Source organism: Oxyura jamaicensis, chromosome 1 (assembly GCF_011077185.1).
Source record: "Oxyura jamaicensis isolate SHBP4307 breed ruddy duck chromosome 1, BPBGC_Ojam_1.0, whole genome shotgun sequence".
Lineage (NCBI taxonomy): Eukaryota > Metazoa > Chordata > Aves > Anseriformes > Anatidae > Oxyura > Oxyura jamaicensis.
In genome coordinates, this window is record NC_048893.1 from 35633130 (window position 1) to 35642835 (window position 9706).

The window sequence follows — 9706 nt, forward strand, 5'->3', positions numbered from 1 at the left end:
ACAAACCTTTTCCCTTAAGCCTGGCTTCTCATTTACCCTGAACCATGTATGGGATTAAGGAAGGTTTTAGCTGCTGCCCTCAGAAAAATACCTGAAGCCTTAGCATGGGAACTGTCAAAAAAGTATTTTCATACAGCAACTGATTGATAACATACAGTGATGTGAAACCTGCCTTTTGTCTAGGACTGTGAAGTAAAGAGAGATTAAAGCCAAAATGTTACGAGAACTTTGGGCCAATAAATGGCAGTTTGTTCATCTATGAGATGGCAGTCAATGTCCTTAGCCAGAAGGCTTTTCTTTTGTAATAACCAGTTTCCATAGCACATGAAGACACAGACTTACTGGAGAGAGACCAGTGAACAGCCACAACGATGATTAAGGGATTGGAGCACCTGACATAAAGGGAGAGGCTATTCTATCTCAAGATCATCTTATCTCAGGTGATCCTCAGACCTTCTGTGATTCTGTGCTAACTTGAGCAGAAGCCCTGACAGTGTGTGAGAGACCATGCTCCTTTGGTGGCACCATCAAAGCTCTCCAAAGCTGCTTAGAAAGGTTGTTATGAAATTCCAAATCAGCCCTGGCAGCACATCCACTTGGCCTGTGGGGACTGCAAAGAGACCCCAAACAGCATGCAGGAGCTACACTCTGCCCAGACAATGTCTTCAGGGGGTGTTGTGTAGGCATGGAGACCTCAGAGGAGAACTCACAAAGCAACAGTAGGGGAGGAAGTCATGAAAGTTGTTACGGGTGGGTTAAACACATGGAGCATGTGTGGGAGGGAGAGGGGACATGGAGAGAAGCAGTAAAACAGGAGATGAAAATTGAAGTCTGGGGTGCTATTCAAAAAGCTGCTTTTAATTAAAGATTTTTTTTTTTTCCAATACATTATACCATGCCAAAATATGAAAAAAAAAAAGCCATAAAGTCTTAGATTGCGAACATTTTTGTTTTCAAATAAAACTTTGGTTCAGAAAAATAATTATATGTCTCCACACATCTAGAGAATACTACAGTGACTGAGTCAATGCTGTACTGTCTGTTTCTCATTGGTTAGCTTTGATGTTTGGTTATATCTAAAACAGGTCATAATAGGCTGGGATATTAAAACATTATGTTCTTACTATTCTAGTAAACAAGAACTGGTAACTAAACCAAATAGCTCCACTCCCATATTTCCACTCTAGCCGGGCTGCTGTAGCAGGTCAGCCTGTAAGCCAAAGCTCTGATGTGTAGGAAAGGAACTGGAATTCCATTTTTCTGGAGTCAAAACGTTGCTTAAAGACAAAGATAAAAAGAAAGTTCACTGTGGGAAAGGGGATCGATTGCACCATGAGTTACAATCTTTACAGCCTTTCAAGGAAGGAATTCTTTTAACCAGAATAGAGGCACAGCAGCAATTAATGCCTGAGGCAGGAGTTAAAAAGATGGGAAGAGATGCTGCACAAGCAACAAGTTTCTCAGGAGGAAAACCACTCTCCGCACTGGAGAAAGATACCTGCTCTCACCATTTCTGAAGAAAGGTCCATACAATTGAACTTCTTGAAATGACATTATCTAAGAAGTCCTCGGGTAGACTCAGCTAGTACGATTTTGAAGTTATGAAGCCATGTGCTACAGAGCATATTTGCAATTCATGTGTTGAACCAATTCAACTGAGTTGGTTAAATTTTGGCTTAAAAATACCGTGCAAAATCAGTCTGGAGAGGCTGCATATTGAAGGAGGGTAGTTTTACTCCTCAAACCTGCCAATCTGAGGTTTGGCTGCCATAAATCCTATCAGTTTGGAAGCAATCTGTCTTGACACAATCTCCCCATCCAGTCTCCAGAATTGTCCTGGTGTAATTTGACTTGATTGCCAATTAACTTGCATTAATCATCATGACTGAAAAGCAAACAACACATTAGCAGCAAATATTTACCATGCTTCAGTCTAGCATGAAATTCAGTCATGATGGTTAATTGAGGAGATAGGCCTGTGCAATTAAAATCCGGACATTTGGGTACTGTATAGTGACAACCACAATTCATACTGTAAGTGGTCATTGTGAGTGACCTGCTAGTGCAAACAAAATTTCTTCAGATATTGTTTGAGAGATAATGGGGAAAAACCACAATCTATAATCCATTTTCCTGTACAGAAACATTCTCGTGACTGTTTTTGAAGCCAGCCTGTGCAGTGTCTTGTATTTGGTGGGCCAAATTCGGTACTGAAGCTAAATCTTAGAGAAGTGGTGTTATCAGAGGTGATGGAGGAACTGGGCTTTGCAATAAAGTGTTGATCCTTGACAATTGCACAATACATGAGTAGGAGAATTTTTGGTTTTAGCTTGACTTCAGTATGCACCCGAGGAAGAATACTCCTTCCCTGTGTGTGAACACTTTGTCTGGGACCCTAAAAAACTCTGGGAAAGTCCTCTGCAGCCCCTGTGTGAGCAGTCTGGGGAGCTGGTGCCTCGAGGCATCAGGTAGCCGCACACAGCCACCCTGCAACTCTTCCCCACGGGGGCAGAGCCCTCAGCAAGGGCAGGAAATTTCATTCTAGGCAAATAATTCCATGGTCAGGATTAACTTTTATGGACTTTAAGTGGACGCTTTCTATAAATCAGAGGAATTTAAAAGGTTATAAATATAACGAAGCCCTCTAACAAGTATGGTAGTGAACATCTGTCAGCAGTTTGGCTTTACACTTAAAATTCCTACAGAACTCCCTTATTCTGGGCAAGATCTACTGCACTATAGTTTTCTCATCACTTAAATGCCATGTTGTGCCCACTTTGGTTTTGTTTTATATTTAATCAAAGCATTCACAGGAAAGTTCTTTGCGTTTTCTTCCTTTTACATGAAAGATGTAGGATTAGAAGTGATGGCGGTACCTTAAAGCAAAGCAGAGTAGCTTAAACTGCTGTATGTCACAGCTCAAAAGCCTAATGAAATCTGCAGCCTTTCTAACAAAGACAAGACAAAACAAAACAAAACAAAAAGAGATGTGTTACCTTTGCAAGGAGATGTAAGAAATTAGCCATGTTTCCTTCTCATTGTTTTGATGAGATCACTGCTGAGCATTCTGTTCTATATACCCTAACACCAACTTTCTTCATTTAAAGAAAGAAACTCACTTAAGAAGTTCCTTTTTATCCCAGATCCGTGAATATTTCTGGCTATGCACACATGAGAAGATTCTAGCATGGATTATACAGCAGATGCTCACAGCTGCATATGCCATAAATAAAATCACAAAGTGAGGCAATGTATGTGCTTGTTAGGTGTTTACAGCATGGACCATTGCTTCTCCAAGCTATTAACTGCATTAGGTCAGAGAAGTAGGTTTTCTATGTTCCAAGATGAAACATGAAGCAAAATGAGAAGAATTTCAACAAAGGGGGAAGGCTCTAGCTGTACCGCATGTACCAGGCTATTGAAGGAGTTTGGCCAGAGCATATGTCTGCAGCACATTTTGTTATTGCAGTGCAGTCTAGACACTGCTGTAATGAACAACATAATGATCCCTCCTTAGACAGTAGATAATAAACTGTCTCCCTACAAGGTTTTGTTTTTCTGACAGAGAAGGCAGCTTGGCCTTACCTGCTAATTGGTCCCCTCCCAGAATGTGGAAACCATGTTTTGCACCTCAGAATGATCTCAAAGATACCTGCCAGCAGCCTCACGAGGTAGCCCCAGAATGGGAGGCACACTTAACATTGCTGAGAAAGTGATGTGCAGCCCTCACAGGACTGTTCTCCATGAAAACCAATCTACACAGAAGACAGGACAACCTTAATCCCAGTCAACTGCCAGTTTTCCCTTACAGGTTAAGGACTGGAAAGCTGTTTGGGTATGGGAATGAACTGAAGCAGTAGGATTAACAAAATGAGAGATGCACACAAAAGGCAAAATAGAGTTGTTGTTTCTTGTGTGTGTGTTTCCAAAAAAGGACTCAAATTAGAACTGAACAAAATATCTCAAGGAAAAATGCAGTGTGTTACAGTGTTAGTTACACATTGATGTGCTGAAATGCATATGGCTCTGCAGAGTCTATCGTAAGCCTTCCGTCTTCATATTATAAAACTGTGGAGGACTGAGGAAAACCTATGCATGACGACAAAGATGACTTTTTAACAATCCCTCCATGTAACTTTCAACAATGACAACTTGTGGTTGTAATGGTTTTGTATTTTATAAGAATAGTACAAAAACTCTCTGATTGTGTCAATGGAAGATAATTAACTGGTCCTTAATGTCTCCTGTGTCACGTCATTGTGGATAGCAGATCAGATCCTTCAAAGGAATGATTTAGAAAGCAATCAAAGAAATATTTCCTGATTGCTATCAAAAGGAGCAGATGATGTCACAAGGTTCCAAGAATGCTTTGTGCAGCAGAGAAGGACAAAAATTTTTGCAGCATGTATTGTCCTTTCCTCCAAGAAATGAGACAAGAATTTCTTTAAAGTTAAGTAATATGAAGAAACTGCTGTCAGGAAGCTTGGTGAGAACACAAATTAATGGATTTAGATTACCTTTAGCAATTAAATTTCTGGTAGTTGTCTGTTCTTTGGATGACAGGGAAAACTAGGCAAACACTTTGTCATTTTGAACAGATATTTTCTCTCGTTAGACCTTAAGCTCTGGAAGAACTCTAGTATTTCAAGAGGTCATTTGAAACCCACCCAAGACTGGAAACTGATTTGGCAGAAAGAGCAGGGTTCTAATGGTACACCAGTGAAAAGAAAATAAAAAAAAATACCTGAGCAGAGTTAACTTTGAAACTCATCCTCATGTGATGCAAAAGCAGGCTGCCTGAAACAGTACCAAAGAAACACCTATTGCATGCTCCTGCCCATTGCCAGTCTGCTAACGAAAATACAGCTTTGGGGGAGATCTGAGCCAATCCCTTGGTGCAGGAACGGCAAGGAGGGCAGAGGCTCAGGACGCAGAGGGGATGCTCACCAAGGCTGGCACCTTGGAAGGCAGCACACCAACAAACAGATCCACAGCGATCTCCAGGTAAGTACAAGAGCACGGCTATAGAGTCATGCAGCATGAAGGATTTCTTTAAAAAAAAGTCACAACAAATTGACAGCAACTTGCTGGGGAAAGATTTGGAGTTTCTTACTCCTTCTCTATCTTGCTTTATTCAACAACAAAAGGTTCTCTTAGTTTATTCCAGCTTCACCAGACTTACTTTCTAAAAAATTAAGCTAAAAGAAGACAAAATCATTAAGGTTTTGATAAATATACACAGCTGATTACATCATGGAAGTCTCTATTGAAGAATTATATTTTTCAGCATGAACCAGGCTGGAATGTGTAGGTGGTGCACAAGTGCCCTTCAAATTGTTTTCTCCTATGTCCTTCACATGAAAACTAGATCTCTCTGCTTTGGGGAAGGGGAGAGAAGCAAGTGGTACACCAAAAGAACTAGTATTTAGAGTTCAGATTAAAAAAATAAAAGATATACAAGTCTACATTATCTTGAAATATCTGATGAAACACACTGTTGTTGTATCCAGCGAATTGGTAAAAGCCTTTCTGCTGAAAAGTTATTTCTTTTTCTGGCACTACAAGGGCTAATTCATTCTTTTGTCATTCAACGAAAGATCAGTGCTGTCTCCTGTGGAGATTTCATGATCAGAGATATTCAAAATGCCAATTTCCTAAGGCTAATAAAAAAGGGGGAAGTTACCACCACTCCTCAGAGGAAAAACATAAATAATAAAGTCTTATCACATCAGTTCCTAACAAAACAATGCTGTACAGTTCCGCTACCTTCACCTGTAATGCATCTATGCAGCTCTATATACACTGAGATTAAACTGTGAGGTAATTTTCTTCCCCTTGCTGCTTGAAAAATAAATGTAAACCTGGGCTGGATGGTCCTGGGCATGCATTTTTACCTAATTACAAACTGTTTGCAGTTTCCAGCTTTGGATAGATTTATTAGTATTTAATAAATTAGTCACATTCTTTTCAGAGAATGTAAAAAAATTTCAATAAAACCTCTGCAGTTAGGGAAATGATTGCACTAACAAGTTTTTATACGAGTTATGATGGAGACCTAAGCAAGCAGCAAATTTAATTAAACAAAATCTTTTTTAAAAGCACAAATGTAAACCTTAGAGATGGTGGCTCATCTGATGTGATGAGAGAAAGTTCACAGCCGAAGAATAGGCTAAGCCTCCTCCTGCATGGTGGTAAACACGGATAATGTGCACAGATTCATTTTGGCTGTGCTTCAAACTTCCACCCGTTTGTTCTTAAGCCTCCCAGGACAGCTTTGAAGTGGAGGATAAAGCTCCTCTAGCACACCATTACCAAAGAACAACCTTCTGATTATGATCTCATGAAAGTGTAATCAATAACTTACACAAGTTAAAAGCGTGGCAAACAGCAAAGGTCACGTAATTGGACCTTTATTGAGTCCATGTGTTTTGCTCTTGGCTTTAACTGGCAGTCCTCTATCATAAATATCTCCCCCGAAATGTAAGCAATGAGCTCTCTCAAAAATTATGAAGTCTCACAGCAGCTTCTGTCAGACTGGAGTCCTTCTGTGGTCCCAAAGGGTGATGCTTCCACTTGTGGGAATCTAAGTGAAAGAAAGCTTGTGGCACCTTGAAGGTGAGGCTGTTTATTTACTGCTCCAGAGATAATGGTCTTGTGCATTGAATCCTAAGCAAACAAGCGTTTAAAAATTATGGTGAAAAGGTTTTGAAAAAAAAAAAAAATCAGCTCTTTTCTGACAAGTTGTTAGCGCTTCTTAGACTTCCCTAACACTGCTCTCTTTTAATATCTGCCATGTGGATTATAAATGCCTCTTATTGTGAAAATCCAGAGATATTTTGTAAGGTTAAAGAAAACCTTGTGTGTTTGCTGTGTACCTGAAATCGCACCATTTTGTCTATTGAGATAAGACCTCAGCCTGTGGGCATATATTACTGTAATATTTCCACGTAGGAAATGAGGACCTGAGCAGTTTCTGCACACAACTTTTCTGTCTTTCAGACTGTTTGCACAGGCAGTGTCTGTACAGCTTCATTCCTGGGTTATAGTACCAGCCTGATGGACTCTTTTGAGTTAAGGTACAGTGGTCCGTGGAATTTTCCAGCAGTGAAATGAAGCATCTTCTTTAAAGCCAATTCATCTTCAACTTCCTACACACTCGGTGGATATAGAGCAACATTTGCAGGTGACGATCCAGCCCAGCTTGCTGGCCTGGCTGAAGCTGCTGTGGAACCACCCTGGGAGTGAGGCACAGTGTTCCCTTGTCATTAGCAGGTGTCAAGGATTTTCATCACACCCTCAGATTTCATTATCCTGGAGTGGGGAAGAAACTTAGCTGAGAACCATTGGATGGAAGGTGGTTTCACCAAACCAGTGCACCAGACCATGCCCCCCAAATAGGACACGCACATTCCTGATGGTACTGCCAGAGCCACCAGGCAGACAAGATGAAAAATTGAACAATCCACACACGTGATTCCACCCCCAGAAATGTGATCTTGCTATTGCTCATGAAGTTAAGCACTGGGAATAATGCAAGTTGACTCATGTTTGTCATGCTTTTAAGCTTGAGGTTTAAGATCCAGGTTTCTTTGGAGCAGCACTGGATTATGAAGACATTCCTCAAATGCAGTCGGGGAGCTGTACTCTTTACATGGCATACCTCTCAGTAACGTGAGAAACATGCCAGGTACTTCACATGCCTTTCTGCCTGTGGCATGCCACTAAGGTGTGCTGTGCAGATTAACTGAGGCCAGGCTGCACATCTGCTTTCAAGTGGCTCTCATCACAGCTTTGGAAAATGTTGCCCAGAGAGTTACAGAAGAGAGCGGACAGGTCTGCTGCACCAGGAGGCTTTTGTGATCATACAGGGTATGCACGGCCTGTCTCGGTGCAAAGGTGAGGCCTGTGCTCTGCTGCTTTTGCTCCCGAGCTGCTCAAGCAAAACTGACTGGATCAAGAGCCTGACACTCCTCCTGCAGCCTTCTCAGTTTCGGTGGTGCACACAGCATATGGGCTCCCTCATGTGGATCTCCTCAGACCTACCAGAGGAAGACCAGGCAAGCACAGCTTGGAGCAAGATGCCCCAGGAACAGCTCCCCAGCCCTGCTCCGGGACACCCAGGGAAAGATGGAGCTCCTCTCTGCACCCCTCTCCCAGTGAGGAGGGAAGGATGTGCAGCTGTCTCGGCAGCGGGATTGAGTTTATGGAACATGCAAGCTATTTGCAAACTTGTAAGGCTCTGAGAAACAAACCTCTTTTCTTTCATTTTTTTTTTTTTTTTTTTTTCCTTTCTTTTTTTGTCTTTTCTTTTTTTTTCTTTCTTTTTTTTTTTTCTTTTTTTTTTTCTTTTTTTCCTTCCCTAAACTGCTTGTGTTAATAAAAGAAAGTTTAGAGAATTCTCATAGTATCCAGTTAAACAGTCAAAATTCAGGAAATACCAGTGAACAATGCTGTTTGCACAGACTTAACGCTGTCTCCTTGTTTTTACAGGAGATGAAAACCTCATTAAGTATAAGATCCCATACTACTTCTCAATAATGACACATAACATTGTTCAGCTTCTTCTAATACCGAGCATCTTACAAAGCCGAAGAGCTGGTGCTGAAGTCCTGCGGGTTTCCTCAGAGCAAGCGGCTGTTATAAATGCTGAGTAGCCTTTGAAAATCAGGCCCATTAAGTCAACCGGATGCATTAATATGCAGACACACAGCAAACCACACGGTTGCACACTGTGCAGTACAAGACATGAAGAGGTCTAGGGAAAATATGCTTGCACACAGAGGCCAACTGCCTTAATTTAATAGCTTCTGCTGTAACCTTTCGGCTGTATATAACAAGCTGAGATGCATTCAAACTGGAGGTGGCAGAAACTGGGGTGCTGCAACTTGCTGAACACAAGACTTGTTGGAAATGTTTTTCGGGGAAATGCATATGGTAGAAAACCCTCAAACCCAAACCATGTTGGTCATATGCAAATAGCCACCCTCATTTTCAAATACAGACTTTTTAAAGTAGTAGAAATTTGTTTTCAGATATATGATGGTTTAACTACAGGCTATTAATGTACTCTAAAGGACAACAGGTGAACAACACACCTCAGTGGAAAGGTGTATTTTCCACGTTATACTGAAAGATGTGTTTAGTTAACGAGTGTTCAATGGGTGGGTTGTACAAATTTTAATCTGAGGCTTTTTTTTTTTTTGCTTTTACAGAGTAATGTGTTCAAATACTTCCTATGTATTGGGAGTGCTCAACAGCTCATCTTGTGCTTGCCAGAAATATAACTTATATTTTACAATAGGAATTAATTTAAGCACACCTTTACTAGACCTTCTGGATTACCTGTGATATTAATGTGTGAAACAGTAGCGCACTCTCATAATCCACTATCAGTTCAATAAATTCTGCTCAGACTGTGAGAAAAGCTACAGCCCTCCTTTCCCTGTCTCAACATGCTTAGGGAACTTCTCTGGACTGGCTGCTTCCTCCATTGTCCCCTCTCCTGGGAAGGAATAACCAGACACAACCCGTGCAGGAGACTCACACAACTCTCTCCTCAGACCAGAGAGGATTAGTCTGGGGATCTTCTGTTTTGATTAGAGCGGTTATAAAAGAATCAGAGAGGGAAGAAACTCACAATGTCATTTTCACAGAAGGACAATGGCTGTCCCTTTGTTTCTCTCACTCATAAAATTTGCTCTCTGCT